Here is a 15,940-nt window from a genome sequence, read left to right on the forward strand (position 1 = left end):
AGAAGAGAAGAGAAGAGAAGAGAAGAGAAGAGAAGAGAAGAGAAGAGAAGAGAAGAGAAGAGAAGAGAAGAGAAGAGAAGAGAAGAGAAGAGAAGAGAAAAGAAAAGATGAATGCCACCTAGGTGTAAACTCAGCATTGTCCTCTGACCTTCACACACACACACCAAGTGGAGTGGCCAGCTCCCACAAATGCCTGACTCCCTATTTAGCTCCACCTTCTACATGCCATATGAGACCACTGGGTCACTCACAAGTCAGATGCATTCATGGTGGGACACAAAACTCCCAGGATGCCATAAACACAAAGTGTAGTTTCATGCCACCTGTAGGTACAGATCTCACAAAGATGGCAGCTACTCATTAGGTAATGGAAGTGTGTCTCAGTGTGGTTGGTCCTAAATAGCCCTGCTGCTGAGATGTGACATCATGGACAAGTTACTTGCCTTCTCTGTGACTCCTTCTGACATGAACAATAACATAATCTACCATGTACAGTTATCATGGAAAGAAAGAAAGAAGTCTTAAATACTCATAGAGAGCCTGGGCCATGGTGAGTTCTCAGAAAACGTTACTTATTGGTGGCTGTGTGCAAGGGTCTGACCCTCAGTAATTAACTAAGGGGGAACCCTTGAGGAGAATGAATAAGCACCTCAGCAGAGAATCATTTAAATACCAATGCTCTAAGTGAGGCCTTCAGGGAAACTTAGGCAGTCCATCAGCATTCTGCAAAAATAACCCTCTTTCTGCTTCATTTGTGACAATCTAATATGGAAAATGTGTCCTAACACAGCATTGTATCATCGAGTCAAAAAATTTGACCAGAAACAAAAATGTGATTCTGTCTTTGTCTACACACAAAAAGTACAGTTAACTATAATGAAATACTGTTAAACAGAAGATATAATTAATGTACTTTAGCTTTTATTTGAAGAATAAGTTGGTCTGATGCAATATAAGGACAGGCATAAAGGGCTGACACTGACCAAACAGAACTCCCACTCACATAGGTGATTCAAAGTTTATGGCACAAATGCATTAATATTTCTGTGCTCACAGAGAAAGCCTAAGACAGGGAAGACTCAAGCAGCCTCTTCATGTTTCTGTGTATGTGTGTATGCATGAGTGCATGCATACATGTTGGGGAGTGTGAGTGTATGTATGATTACATGTGTATGTGTGTGCTTGAGAGTCAATGTATATGTGTGTGTATGTGTGTGAGTGTGTAAGTGTGCATGTGAGAACATAAACGTGTGTTTGAGCATGTGTGTGGGCATGTGTGAATGTATATGGGTATGTGTGTGTGTTTGTGTATATGATTACGTGTATGAGTACACGTGTGCATATTTATGTATGTGTATGAATTTGTGTGAGTCTGTGTGTCTGTGAATGTGTGTGAGTGCGTGTATGTGTGAGTGTGTGTGAGTGCATGTGTGCGTGCACATATACGTGTGTGTGCATGTGTATGTATATATGAGTCTGTGTGTATGTACATGTGTGTGAGTCTGTGTGTATGTACATGTGTGTGAGTCTGTGTGTGAGGGTGAGTATGTGAGTGTGTGTGTGTGTGTGTGTGTGTGTGTGAATGAGTGTGTGAGTGTGTGGAGAGTACGTGTGAGTGTGTGTATGAGTGAGTGAATGAGTGTGTGAATGTGTGTATGAATGAGTGTGTGAGTATATTGTGAGTGTGTGTGTATGTGTAAGTGTGTGTGTGAATGAGTGTATGAATGAGTGAGTGGCGGGGGGCTCAGAGGTTGATATTAGGTGTCCTCTTCAATCATTCTGTTTTGAGACAGTGTTTCTCACTAAACCTGGAACTCAGACTAGACCTTGCACAACTCCAGAGTCCTCCCATCTCTGCCTCCTCAGTGCTGGGATTACAGGTCTGTGCCCAGCATGTCTGGCTTTTAACATCGCTTCTGGGAATAGAACTCAAGCTCTTGTGCTTGCACAGAAAACACTTAACTCACAGAGCAGTCTCCCCAGCCCAAATTCCTTTGTTTGATTAATAAGTATTTATTGTGCAGAAGGATGCACTGGGGATACAAGGGTAAGTAAGCAGACAAAAAAGAAAAGGAAAAAAACACAAAGCCTTCTTGTAGTCCAATTTGAGGAGGGAAGGCAGAGGACGAACTCTAAGCCACAAACATGCTCAGTATTAGGTGAGAAATTCAGTGAGGAAGAAAAGGAGACACTAGGTGTCAGAGCCGGGGTGAACCTGTCTGAGACAGTGGCAGCTGGAAAACCTGGAAGTGCTGAGGCTCTGTAAGGACAAGCACTCAGACAGAGGGAACATTACAAGAGGATAACGCAGCAGGAGCGCACAGCTGCCCATTGAGGAAGGGAGGGTTCCCAGAGCCTGGCAGGCCATTAGTCATCGTCTGGGCTCGTGGGAGCACAGTGGCTCTTGAGCAGAAGCAGCCAGATACTACCTGTTGGAAATTAAGGGTGGGGAACCAAAGGACCGCTGTCTGTGACAGGGTTGAGCAGGGACCACAGTTAGGAGGCGGGGTTGAACCACGTGAATCTGATGGTCTAGATGGATTTGCTGGTGATCGGGTCACAAAAGAGGAGTTGGGGCTAATGCAGATAGCTTCTGTCTAAACCAAGCCAGGGTCAGACATGGGGGCTTAGGACAATTCTTGAAAACTGAGGGCTGCTGCTCAAATAAGCCAGGAATATACTAACTCGTGCTTCAGTTGGGCCTCAGTGCACACCAAGGATCACCACAAAAGGTCTATGACCTGTGGACTCCTTATCCGCTGAAAACATGAGGGAAGCTAAGTCATGAGAAGATATAATAATGATTCAAAAAACTCAGAGCCATTAAGTGGCAAAATCAAGAGAGGAACCTGGGACTGTCCTACATGAACTACCAGTATCCTTCACAATTGCTGAACAGGTGTTTTCCCTCTGTGTGTCTATCTGTAGGGGAGGTTGCCACAGAGTCCCCCAACTACAGCAGTCTGTGTCACAGATTCAAAGGTGAGAAGCCCTGTTGCTGTGAATCTTGGCCTTTCTGCAGCTGATCCTAGACCTTGGGAAACTTTCTTCTGAGGTCTGCCATTCCTATATGGGCTATGTAGGTCCTCGAGGTCCTTCTATTGAATACTATCATTTCCAAAAACAGTCCAGCAGGGTCAAAAGACCCTTCCAGAGTCCATTCAAAGAAAGGTTGCATCATCATCTATGAGAAGCCCTGCCAAGATGCCTTGGGTTCAGCCTGTGTCATGTAGGCTTCATTGGCACCTTATAAAAGAAGAAACTGAGATACTCAATGTTTCCACAACATGCCTAAGTTTGACTAGCTCCTCTCTTTCCTGTATGGCTTTGGATAAGGTGCTTAATCTCTCTGGTCTTATAAAGTTATTCTACCACTAGAGGGCCCTAGTCATTAGCTCTGAAAAGCAGGGTTCCTGGCACATACAAATACTCAAAAACAGCCAAGATTTTTGTGTTGTTGTCTTTTTAAAAATTATTATCACCTTCATCCTTATTATGGTATACCTGGTATACTATGTATATACAGATATACTATGTATACTTATAGCACCTGCCCAAAGAGCTAAGGGATCTCATTACAAATGCAAAAAGACTGGCATAGAAGGAGGAGTAAAGAAATGAATGAATGAATGAATGAATGAATGAATGAGTGAATGAATGAACATGTCACCCAGGGAAAGTGCTGGAGTGCCAAAGAAGGCAAAGAGGTATGAAGTCTGCTTAAGTCACAGGCTGGGGACAGGGAGCTGGTGGATATATAAGAACTGAGGCTATGCCACCACAGCCATATAACCTGCCACTCAGCTGGTGTTTCCCTTTACTTCCAGAGTATGAATTGGAGAGCTGTTTGCATATCACTGCATGGTGATGCTGGTGAAAATGTCAATGAATCATAATTGATCCATAAATGGACCTCCCAGCACAAGTTATCCTTCTAAAACCCCAGGGATGCTTTATAATCTTTTTAATTTATGGCTCATTTGAGAACTCATCACAGACAACAAACCTAATAAATCGTAGGTTAAAAGGACTCCAGACAGAAGAGTATGGGGCCTCTCATGTGATGGGTGGCAGCCGCTGAACCTTTGAGATAATCATAGCAACTGTCACCGGGGAGACAGCTGCAAAAAGGTCTGGAGTCATCATGGTGACAGCTGGACACAAATGGCCCTTCCTGGCTCAGCTGGGGCTGGAGGAGAAGAGCATCTCTGGGTCATGCACGGACTCGGCCATTCACTGGCTCTGTTGGCGCTGCGTTTTGTCTCAGCTTACATGAGAGACATCTGGGCAATCACTGCCTTGAGCACCATTGTGTGTACATTTTGGTCCCAGGTTCAACAAGCTCCATTCCACAGAGCTAAAAACTGAGACTTAGTGATCTATACAGATGAGCAAGTGAAAAGTTCGTGCATGCACACACACACACACACACACACACATTCATTTACATGTACCACGGTGGTTCTTTCCTTGCCTGGACTTCATTCCCTCAGGCTCACCAGCTCAAATCCAGAAATTACATATGGAAAACTCTGTGATCACATGTTAGCCAGGGGTTCTCCCATAGCACAGCTCTACTTATTACAATCTTGTGTTTACGTCCCACTCACATGACTACTGCAGTCAGGCAATCCACACCTAGTCCCAGCACCCCACACCCACTAGTTGTTTCATTTGGCAAATAGATCATTGGGTTCTTTACACAACATCTACTTATCCTACCTACCTCATCCTTGAAAAAGCTAGAAGATTTTGAATATATTCAACCCAGCACACCTTTTCAAGGAAAGAACTGATCAACACCATGGTAAAGAAAGGAGCTGATAGGACAAAGCTCAGGTTACAGAAGCCAGAGGCTGACTTCAGGTACCTTCTCCCTCCTGTCCTGAACATAGCCAGGCTAATCCGCTACCCTCTGTCACGCTCTACTCAGTTTTTGATGACAGAATCTCTCACTGAACCTGGAGCTTTTCATTTTGTCAAGACTGGCTGGCTAGCAACTCCCAGGAATCCTGTCTCTGCCAGTCTAGAACTGTGGTTACAGGCCCTTGCAGACACACCCACTACTATGAACACACCTCAAGGGATACCTGTGGGGATGTTCAAGAAACAAATCTATGTGACAATCCATTTAGAAAGAACTGTATGTTGTTCCTGTGAGAAGACCATGGGGATCCTGTGAGAAGAGCTGCAGGGAATCTGTAGAAACTGCTGTGGGAAAGCCTGCTGAATGTCTGTAAGGATGGTTATTGGGAGTAGGGGTGGGGAGCTAGCTAGGTCAGTGATGTGTTTGCTATAAGCAGAGATGTGAATTCAGACCCCCAGCACCCATGTAGACAGCCAGGCACAGTGGTACAAGCCAGGGATCCTAACACTGAGGAAGCAAACACAGGAATATTGCTGGGGTCTGCTGGCCACCTAGTCTGGTCAAACTAGTGACCTCCAGTTTCAATGATATTCCCTGTCTAAAGGTATAAAGTGGAAAGTACCCCTGCCCCCCCACACACACTACTTATGAGAACACCTATAAAAATTCCTGTGAGAATAAGTGTGTGAAATATGACCACACCCTCGAGAATCTGTGGATGTCTGGGAAATACCTTGAAGGATATCAGCGAGAACGCACATGACTGAGAACAACCCTACTGGACTACCTGTGGAAAAGCTTACTGCAATACTGGTGAGAGTGCATGTGTAGGTACCTGAGGAAAGACACTTTCCTTGAGATCATCACTATGGGCTTGATCACAAAAGAAACAATGTGGCAGTGCTTCAAGCTCAGTCATAGTAATTTCAACTTAAATGTTTTTCAAAGTACATCTTACTAATCTCCCAAGAAGAACTTAGAAAAACCCAAGTACTGCACCCGTACGATGCCTAACATTAAGCAAATATAGCCTCCTGGTGAGTCCCCTGGCTGGCTTAGCAGGAAAATGTAACCTAAATGGCTAAATGAGTTAAGGCAATCGAAGGTTGTTGAACAAATGCCAACTCGATGTTGGAGAACATCTGCCAAAAATGACAATCAGGGGGTTTAGAGCAACTCGTTGGGAGCCACATTTCCTTTTAGACTAATGAGGCTATTTCTGGTTTGCAACAATAAAGCCATGTCATCTGCATAGAAAAGACCTCTGTTTCCTGCTCCCCACAGCAAAGTTATTCATTCAGCTCATCCAAAAATCTTTCAAGCCATAAAACACCCATTAAAGGGGGATAGGGACCTGAGCGCTGGTGCTGAGGTTGAAACCCCTATCTGGTTCTTGGAGACTCTGCTCCTACCCACCCTGGGTGCATAAGCACTCATGGCCAGGTGGGGACTAACCCAGCTCCTGTAGCTTAGCCTATAATTAGTTTCTCTCTATTGAGTCAAAGGCCAAAATCAGTCATGGCATTGTGATTCTTATATTGTTCCTGACAAATTTTTGTTCACGTGGTATGAATACAGAGGTCAGTGGTGTGGAATAAATGTGCCTGAAATCCAGGAGCTCCTTATACAAAATATCAGCCTGCAAAATCCAGACTTACAATTTTAAGCAGAGAAAAATCGACAGGTACCTTAGTTGGAATGCCAAGTAACCCAATGAATCTATCATTTGTGGAGCAGCAGAGGGTGGAAGGTGGAAAAACAGTCCTTTACAAATGAGATTATCTGCACATGGGGTCCACCCACACAAGATCATGCTAAGTGAACAGCCACTATACTCAACACTGGAAATCTGGCCGATGCAAGCCAAGACGTGCTCTAAGTGAAAACGACACATCAGATTGCAAATTTAGCACAAAAACACAAGGTCAACACTCCACTCAAAATTTCATTTGGAAAGGAAGACCAGCAAGATGGCTCAGAGGGCAAAAGCATTTCCTGCTTACAGATGCAAACCTTATCGCCTAAGTTTGATACTTTAGATCCCACTTAAAGGTGGAATGATAGAACCAACTCCACAAACTTGTCCTCTGCCCTTCATATATGTGCATAACACACATGGGTACATGCACACATATACACACATTTATTACTAATAAATAATTTTAATGTAAAATTATATTGAATACACACTGAAATAGTAATATTTGGATCTTTTATGTAAATAGAATGTAGTAGTCAATGCCTTACTTGATGTCTATATTGCTATAACAGAATTTTTTTTTAACTAAGCAAAGAATTTTATTAACCCTTTCCAAACTTTATTCCCAGGCTTCTTCAGCTTTGTTTGCCGCAAAGAATGAATTAGGTATAGCGAAAACTGAAAAGAACTGCAGTGTCGGGGTGGGGGTGGGGGGGCTTGGGCTTAAAAATATTAGAGATCTAGATTTTGTCAGATCCATAATAAACAAAAAAATTTTAAAAAGCAGTCATGATATAAAATAGCAGCTCCTGTAATTTCTGCAAAGATCACCTTCTTCAGAAGTTGCTTCAATTCAGTTTGCCTCATTCTTAGAAGCCTCATCAAAATTCTCCACCAGACCTGGAACTTCATCATCATCATCCTCTCCAGTAGCAAGTGGTGCTTTTCCATCCACAGATTGTTTGGGCAGAGCTTCAGCCAGTCTCCTTAAACTAGTCAGACTGTCTGCACCGAGCTGGTTGAGGATGCTGGGAAGCATTTCTGTCAGCTGCTTTGTCTCAGCGTGGCCTGTAATGGTGAAGGTGTTTGCTGCCAGAGATGCCTTTACTTTAGGGTTGTTAAAATGGATCACTGTTCCTTGGTTTGTAAACATGTTCACCTCTTCAATACCAGAGATATTGTTTACCCCTAACTTCTTTAAGGAGAACTGCAGTTTTTTATCTTCTGCTATGCCTGTTCTGTGAACCACCTTCTTTCTACGAGCAGTTCCTTTCCCACCAATGCGCACTTGTGCCTGCAGTTTGGCGAGTTTCTCCTGGTTCATGATCGTTTCTTTCATCTTGTCGGAGTGGAAATGGAGGGGAACTAAGGTTCACGCTCAGGGGGTCTCAGGCAGACCAGCTGAGAGAAGGCACACACACGCGGGGACGCCCAGAATTTCTAAGACTTAGTATGTATAAGAGATTTTGTGCTCAATGGTTTAGAGACCCCATCTTGTTGGCCTCAACTGAGGGCCATCAGACTGCATCACAAATGAATTTATGGTGTCACGTGATGAGAGAGAGAGAGAAAGAGAGAGAGAGAGAGAGAGAGAGAGAGAGAGAGAGAGAGAGAGAGAGTAAGTATCACATGGAAAGAGAGAAAGCAGGAATGCAAAACAAGAGAACCAAGCTCATTTCAGAGCCATCTGCTCTCAGGGTATCTAATCAAGCCCTGAGAAGCAAGTGTTAGTCCCTTCTAAGGAGAGTGACTTTGGTAACCTAACCCCACTAAACGATACCTCTTACAGGTCCCATTGTATTCAGAACCAAATCTTCAGTACATGAGACTTTGGGAGACAAAAGAGGTCCAAACCACAGAATCCAAACTGTTATCTACTTTTTTGGATTTCTACTTTTGTTTAAGGACTAGAGATTTGGAAATTGCTTGCATGCACATTGTAGCATGCATAGCCTCAAAAGAATAAAATAAAATAGCCAAGAATAGACTTAACCAAGGATGTGAAGGACTTCTACAATGAAAACCAAGAAAGAAATAGAATACACTATAATATAGAAAGAATGCCCAAGCATATGGCTGAGTATAATATAACGGCATGGCTAAGTTTCTAAAAATAATCTAAAGTTGCATTGAAGTTACTGTCAAAATTCCAATGGCAGTCTTCACACAACAAGAGAAAACAATCCTAAATTCACATAGAATCACCAAATATCCCAAAGAGTCAAAGCTGTCTGAAGCGGAAGGAACAATGCTAAACTATTACAACACCTGCTTTCAAACTATTCTGCAGAGTCAGAAGAACAAACCCATGAGGGCAATAGAGCAAAACGGAGATGCAAATCAAAAAACAAAACTTTAAAACAAAAGCAAAAGGAAAAGCCAGAAATAACCCCAGACATCTACAGCCATATGCTTCCTAACAAAGATGCTAAAAACATATGTCAGAGAAAAGATGACCTCTCTAACAAGGTTGCTTTGGGAAATGGATATCAATAAGTAGATGGGCCAGATCTGTGTCTCTGGTCACTCTAGTTTACCTCCTGTTGTCATGATAAAAACACTCTGATCAAGAGCCACTTTGGGGAGGGAAGGGTTTATTTGGCTTATACTTTAAGGTCACTCACTGTTCATGAACTTAAAGCAGAAATCACAAAGCAGTGTTGCCTGTTCACAGGCTCATGCTTAAGGAGCCTTCTTAGCACAGGACTATTTGTCTGGGGAATGATGCCACCACAGACTCGTTTGACATAAATAAGCCTTCAATTGAAACGCCCTTATTACATGACCCTAGGCTCAGTCAGATTGACAGATAAAACTAACTAGGATACTCACCTGTACAAAAAACAATGCCAAACTAATCAAAGACTTCAGTATTAAAGCCTTGAAACTACTAAGGGAAGACACTTCAAGATATAGGCACAGGCAGTGAATTTCTGAAAAAGACTTCAGTAGCTCAGGAAATAATCCTAATAACTGACAAATGGAATGGCATGAAATTAAAAAGACTGCATATAATAGAAAACAACCAAGAGTGGAAAACTAGCTTACACAACAGAGGAAAGTCTGCTTACAGATATTTATCTAACAGGGAACTAATATCTAAAGTATATAATGAACTCAAAAAATCAAATGCCAAAAATATAAATTCTCCACCTAATTAGTAGATATGTTAAATGAACAGACAGCTCTCAAAAGTAGAAACAGCCAGTGAGCACATGAAAGGATGGGCAATGGTGTGAACCCAAAAGGAGATGCAAATCAAAACTTTGCCTCACCCATGGCAAACCTACCTCACATTAACTGGAATGTCTACTGTCAAGTAAGCAAAGACAAGAAGGACGGAAACTCCACGCTGATAGGTGTGTAAAGTAGAGAAGCTATTCTGTATATCAGGATAGAGTCTACTCAAACACTTAAAACTAGATATGGACAATCTACCATATACCACTGTACAATACACAGACTTGAGTAACTGTGACTCCTATGGCTCAATCCACAACAGCCAAGATACCTAATGGGCATAGATATCCATCAGTGAATGAATAGATGAAGAAAATGTGATGGGCTACACAGAGTGGAGTATACTCACTCAGTTGTGTAAAAGAATGAAATTGTGCCAGTCACAAGGAAATGGATATAACTGNAGATCACCATGTTAAGCAAAATAAGCCAGACTCAGATGAACATAACATGCTTCCTTTCATCCATAAAATCTAGATTCCAAATAGAAAGGGGACTATTTCAGTAAAGGCAGCCAGCAGAAGGAGAGGCTGATGACTGGGAGAGGGTGAGCAAATATAATCAAAGTACATTGTATACATGTATGAAAATATACTGAAAATTTGTTTTTATAAAAATATATACCAATTAAAAGTATACTTTGGCTTAGAAAAGTATAGTGTGTTCTTTAATGATCTCTAGAAATAAATTCTGAAGATTCCTATAAAAATGTTAAGTGTGTGAACTGTTTCTATTAGTTCAATTCAGCTTTTCCACGTCATACACATTTCAAAGCATCTTGTCATACCCTATAAAGATGTACAATTTTGATGTTTTTAATTAAATAAATGCTGTAAGTCATTTACATACAATAGACCAGTATACTGGGTGACAAGAGAGAAAGTGAAAGCCCTGGTCTCCACATGTTCCTGTGCCTGGATGAACCCTACTGCACTGCCCACCTACACACTTCACACTGTGACTTAGTAAGCCCCCTTTGTTTAACCTCTACTGCACTGCCCACCTACACACTTCACACTGTGACTTAGTAAGCCCCCTTTGTTTAACTCCTACTGCACTGCCCACCTACACACTTCACACTGTGACTTAGTAAGCCCCCTTTGTTTAACTTCTAGGAGTGGGAGTTCGATCACTTGCAGAGCTCAGGCTGAGGCACCTGCCTCCCAACACACACACATACACACACACACACACACACACACACACACACACACACACACACACCAGCAAATTTGCTCCACCTATTGGCAGGTCCATGTGCCTTCCTTTACCTTCAATCCACTAGGTGGGAGAGCACTTGCCCACAACACAAACTAAGAAAGGGGCTAAGGCCCCTTTCTTTCCTGGACTACTGTGCAGTGCCTCTCCCTGCTTTGTTCTGCAGTTTTATCACTGGTGATATCTAGGAAAGCCCACCTCTTACACTACTTGGAACAGCACATCAAATCACGTCCAATTTGGAGTTGTTCAATTCATGAATAGCTATTGGCTCAAGTAAACTCTTTCCAGTCCCACTGTGCTTCCAAGTATCTTTCACAGTGTTGAGGTCATTACCTGTTTGTTGTCCCTCTATCCTCAAGACTGACTCCATGAAAACAGGGACCTTGTCTTTTTTCACTGTGACTGTCTCTTTCTGCTGACTTTCCTGTCTGGCATGCCACCACAGGTGCTTAATAATCTTTGTTGAGGGGATGGAGAGATTGCTCAACAGTTAAGAGCATTGACTGCTCATTCAGAGGTCCTGAGTTCAATTCCCAGCAACCACATGGTGCCTCACAACCATCTGTTATGGGATCTGATGTCCTCTTCTGGTGTCTGAAGACAGCTACAGTGTACTCATATTAAATAAATAAATAAATAAATAAATAAATAAATAAATAAATAAATAATTTTTAAAAAATCTTTGTTGAGTGCATAAATGAGCAGATGATTCAGATCTATCTTTCCATCAAGTTCTTCATTAAGCACCTCTCCAAACCTCCTCTCACATCAATGAAAGTAGAAACACAGTAGCTCGTGGACTCACACAGCCCTGCTCCAAGGCCCCTTCCTGCTCTTGCCACTGTGTCACCTGCTCATTCCAGATCCTGTCTCAGAAGGTCATGAAGGCACTGGAGAAAGAGAGGGAGAGTGGAGCCTCAGAACCAAGCATGGAAGTTCAGCTCTTTCCCTGCAGGGCCCTGGTCAAGTCACAGAAAATCCCAGAATGTGAGAGTAGAGAGAAGGCTCCTTTAGTAAGTATAAGGAATTACGAAAAATCCCCAGAACCACATAAAAAACCAAGCATGATGCACTTTAACCCCAGCACTGGGCAGACAAAGGTATATGGATCTCTGAGGCTCACTGGCCAGGCAGCCTAGCCAACTCAGCAAGCCATATGCCCCCATGAGACATGCTGTGATGGACAGAGCTCGAGAAATAGCACCCAAAGTTTATTTCTAGCTTCCATATGCAGACACTCATGCACACAGGCACATGTACATGCTAAAAGACAGGGGGGGGGAGAAAACAGAAGCATGGTTGCTTCACTACAAAATGAGGCTAACTGCCCTGTGCAGGACTGGCTTGTGTGTGTTTAGTTAGACAAGACTGAGGCGGCTGGGAGGGACTTACAAATGCTGATACCTCCTTTCTTTCCCTCTCCTATTTTTCAAAGCGCTCCTTGACCCAAAAGGCCACATAACCTTTTAATCCTCTGTCAATTAAAAAAGCAAAGGGAGGTTTACCAAAGAATGAAGGCATTTATTGACTCTAAGACTGCCACGCATTGGGCATGTGGTGGACACTCAGGAGATATGTAATATACCTACACATAAAAAGCCCCCAGTTCAGAAGTCAGAACTATGACTAGGCTTTGAGAAACAGCTTAGAAGAAGACCCAGCATCCAGGCCCACACCACAGAAGGGTATTTTATTGTGGCTAAGGAGAAAGCTCAGTTGACAAAGTGTTTGCCAGATGAGCATGAACACCTGAGTTCAGATTCCCAGCACTTATGCAAAACTTTGGAGGTGACTGTTTGCACTCCCCACATTGTGGAGGAAGAGACAGGAGGATGCCTGAGACTTGCTGGTTTGTCAGTCTGGACAAATCAATAAGCTCCATGTTAAATGAGACACCCAGTCTGAAAAACACCGGATATGGAATTCTGACCTATGGGTGTGCACATGTGCTCACGCACACATATACACCTGCACCCATATCAGCGCACACAAAAGAAGGGTCTTTTTTTTCTTTTCTGCTTTTGTTTGTTTCTTTTGTTCTGTGTTGTTGTTGTTGTTGTTGTTGTTTTATAGGTCTCTCTATGCAGTACTGGTTGTTCTGAAAATCACTTTGTAGACCAGGCAGACCTCAAACTCACAGAGATCCACCTGCCTCTGCTGAGTGCTAAATGCTGAGATTAAAGGCATTTACTACCATGCCCAGAATAAAAAGGGTACTCTATAGAAAGACAAAATCAAAGGGATTCACAGAACTAAGCCAGCAGGTGTAACAACTGTGACCATCTATCTCTCTTCCATTATCAAATTCGAAGGTTGCTGCAGGTAGACTCAGGATGGCAACCTAGTGTGAAAGACATGGTTTTAGAGCCAGGTTTAGCTCAGTACCTTCTGCTGGTTAGCTGTGCAGCTCTACTTCTTCTACTCCACCTCTGTGGGCATATCTTCTCAGCTGAAAAAAATGATGCTGTTGACACCTAAATGTTAGGGCTACCGGGAAGCTCTGTCTTCACCCATGGCTACCACTGGCAAATTGCCTTCCTGAATAGAAACATTTTTGGTCAACCATTACTGGGAACAGCTTTGGTAGAACTCTGTCCTTGACAATATTATATTGTATAGAGGAGACACCATTCAAATTTTGACTGAGAGTGAATTCAAAGACCGTTAAAATAAACTTTTATTTTCTTTCTGCGCATTTCCTTGTTCTAGATCACTGTATGCTGTACTTTGCTGCTATCTGTGGAAACAGAGTCTTTCCCATTCTTGGTGTGTGTGTGTGTGTGTGTGTGTGTGTGTGTGTGTGTGTGTATGCGCACGTGCGGAAGTGCACTCTCAAACCCGTGTCTCCATGTGTGGAGCACACCTATATGTGGGTATGCAGAGATGTATATGTACATTTACATGTGGAAACCCAAGGTTGATATTGGGAATTATCCTTCTATGACTCTTCCACCTTATTAACTAAGAGGGAATCTCAAAATCACACCTGAAGCTCATGGATAAGTTAGGTCTCACAGGCAGCTTGTTCTGAGGATGCCCTGTCTCTCTGCCCTCCCTTCCAGGCTGGTATTACAAGTAGACAGTCTCACCCACCCACCATCTGCATGAGCTCTGGGGATCAGTATTCTAACCCTTACACTTGGGCAGCAAGTGCTTTAACCACTGAACAACCTCCTCAGTCCACTTAGCTCTTTAAAAAGAGAAGAAGATAGATAAATATGTTTTATAAAAGGTTTTAAGTGAATTTAAATCTCAAGTGTTTGAGACAGTCTTTATTAGTCTTCAAAGAACAGCATTCACTTCCACAGGAAATCAGTATTCTGAACCTGCTTTTCCTGGTCTTTGTTCCGAGTTCCTGTAAGCATTCCATTAGAACTTGAGCAGTTGTGAGGAAGCTGTCTCTTTTTAAATGCAAACATCACCCAAACTCTAAAAGTACACACTGCTTTACACATTTGGCCTCTTTCCACTTTTTTAAAGTCTTAAATACAAAAAAAAAAAAAAACCACCAAAGTGGATAAAACACTATACAAAGTCAAAAACTTGGAAGATACACTTCTTGTGGCTTTGCTGAAGCATTTAAATGACTAACTTGTTAGATCTAGTTTAAACGGAACACAACAAAATGTCTTACTAGTACAAATCCATGGATTGTTCTGAGCACACATGTACTGACCAGTGGCTTCAAAGGCATGAGGTTGTTTTTAACTTTTTATTGATTCTTTGTGAATTTCAATACTCACCCCAATCCCACTCATCTCCCAGTCCCTTCGTATCCACTCTCTATCCTTGCAACCTCTCTCCCGAAAAGAAAACAAAAAAGAAAAAAATAAAATAAAATCATCTCATTGTGGAAGCTACAGTGTGTCACAGTGTCCCACAGGATGCCCTTTTGTCCACACATCTTCATTTGCAAATGTTCCTTGCAGTGAGTCACTGGTCTGGTTCAAGGTCTCTGACTTCTGCTACACTAGCAATACTGGCTCCTTAACAGGGCTTCCCTCAGACCTCCTGTTGTTGCCCTGAGTCACGGAGATCCTGTAGCTTTGAGTCTGCAGGACCAGCCTCTTCATGCATTCCAGCAGTTCATAGATGACATAGACTGTAGGGTGGGCCAACTCAAAGCCCTGGATCTAGGTGATAGGCCTGAGTTAGTCAAACCACCAGCTGTCCCTCACCCATACCACCAGGCCCAGCTTGCCAGCCCTGCCCAGCTAGCTCACTCAACTGCTGTACCTCACCCAAGTGTTACAGTCAGCAAGTGATGTCCATCTCTCCAAGCCCCCAACTCTCAGGCTATCACATTTCAGCACACCCACCTGCCATAAGCGGAGATGGGCTGTGAGCAGAGCCTGTCAAAGGCATGTGTTGATTGTGAAATAGAAGAAAAAAAACTGCATTTCCAAATACATGTAACAAACTCTGCCACCACAAATATTCTGCTCAATTTGTGTATTATAGGATGTCTGTTTCATAATTTTGTATGACACACGGACTTCCTTAAGACTTTTTTTCTTTACAGTATATGTGAGTACTTACAGTGCGGGCACATGGGTGCAGCACTGGCAGAGGCCAGAAGAGGGCAGCTGATGCCCTGGAACTGAAGTTACAAATAAGGTTCACCACCAAGTATGTGCTAGGAACCAAACTCAGATCCTCTGCAACAGCAGCCTGTGCTCTTAATGCTGAGCCTTCTCCATCACCCCTGGGTTTGCTTTTGTTTGTTTGTTTGTGTGTTGTGTTGTTTTGTTTTTATGTAGTTTTTTAAAATAGTTATGTAAAATCATAGTCACAAAGAATTGATATCACTCCCTTAAAACTGGAAATGTTACATTTGGCAGCAGCTTCCAGGTTTTACTAGTGGCAATTACTTGCTGTGCTCTGTACCAGGTGATAACCTGTATAAGCGACCT

At 42.7% G+C, this 15,940-nt stretch overlaps 1 pseudogene; it reads right to left on the reverse strand.

Annotated features, from left to right (window-relative positions):
- Nucleotides 1–7,389: 7,389 nt before the first annotated feature.
- LOC110300609 lies at nt 7,390–7,918 on the reverse strand (annotated as a pseudogene).
- Between the last annotated feature and the right edge of the window lie 8,022 nt (nt 7,919–15,940).

The sequence above is a fragment of the Mus caroli genome, chromosome 8 (genome assembly GCF_900094665.2).
Source record: "Mus caroli chromosome 8, CAROLI_EIJ_v1.1, whole genome shotgun sequence".
Classification (NCBI taxonomy): domain Eukaryota; kingdom Metazoa; phylum Chordata; class Mammalia; order Rodentia; family Muridae; genus Mus; species Mus caroli.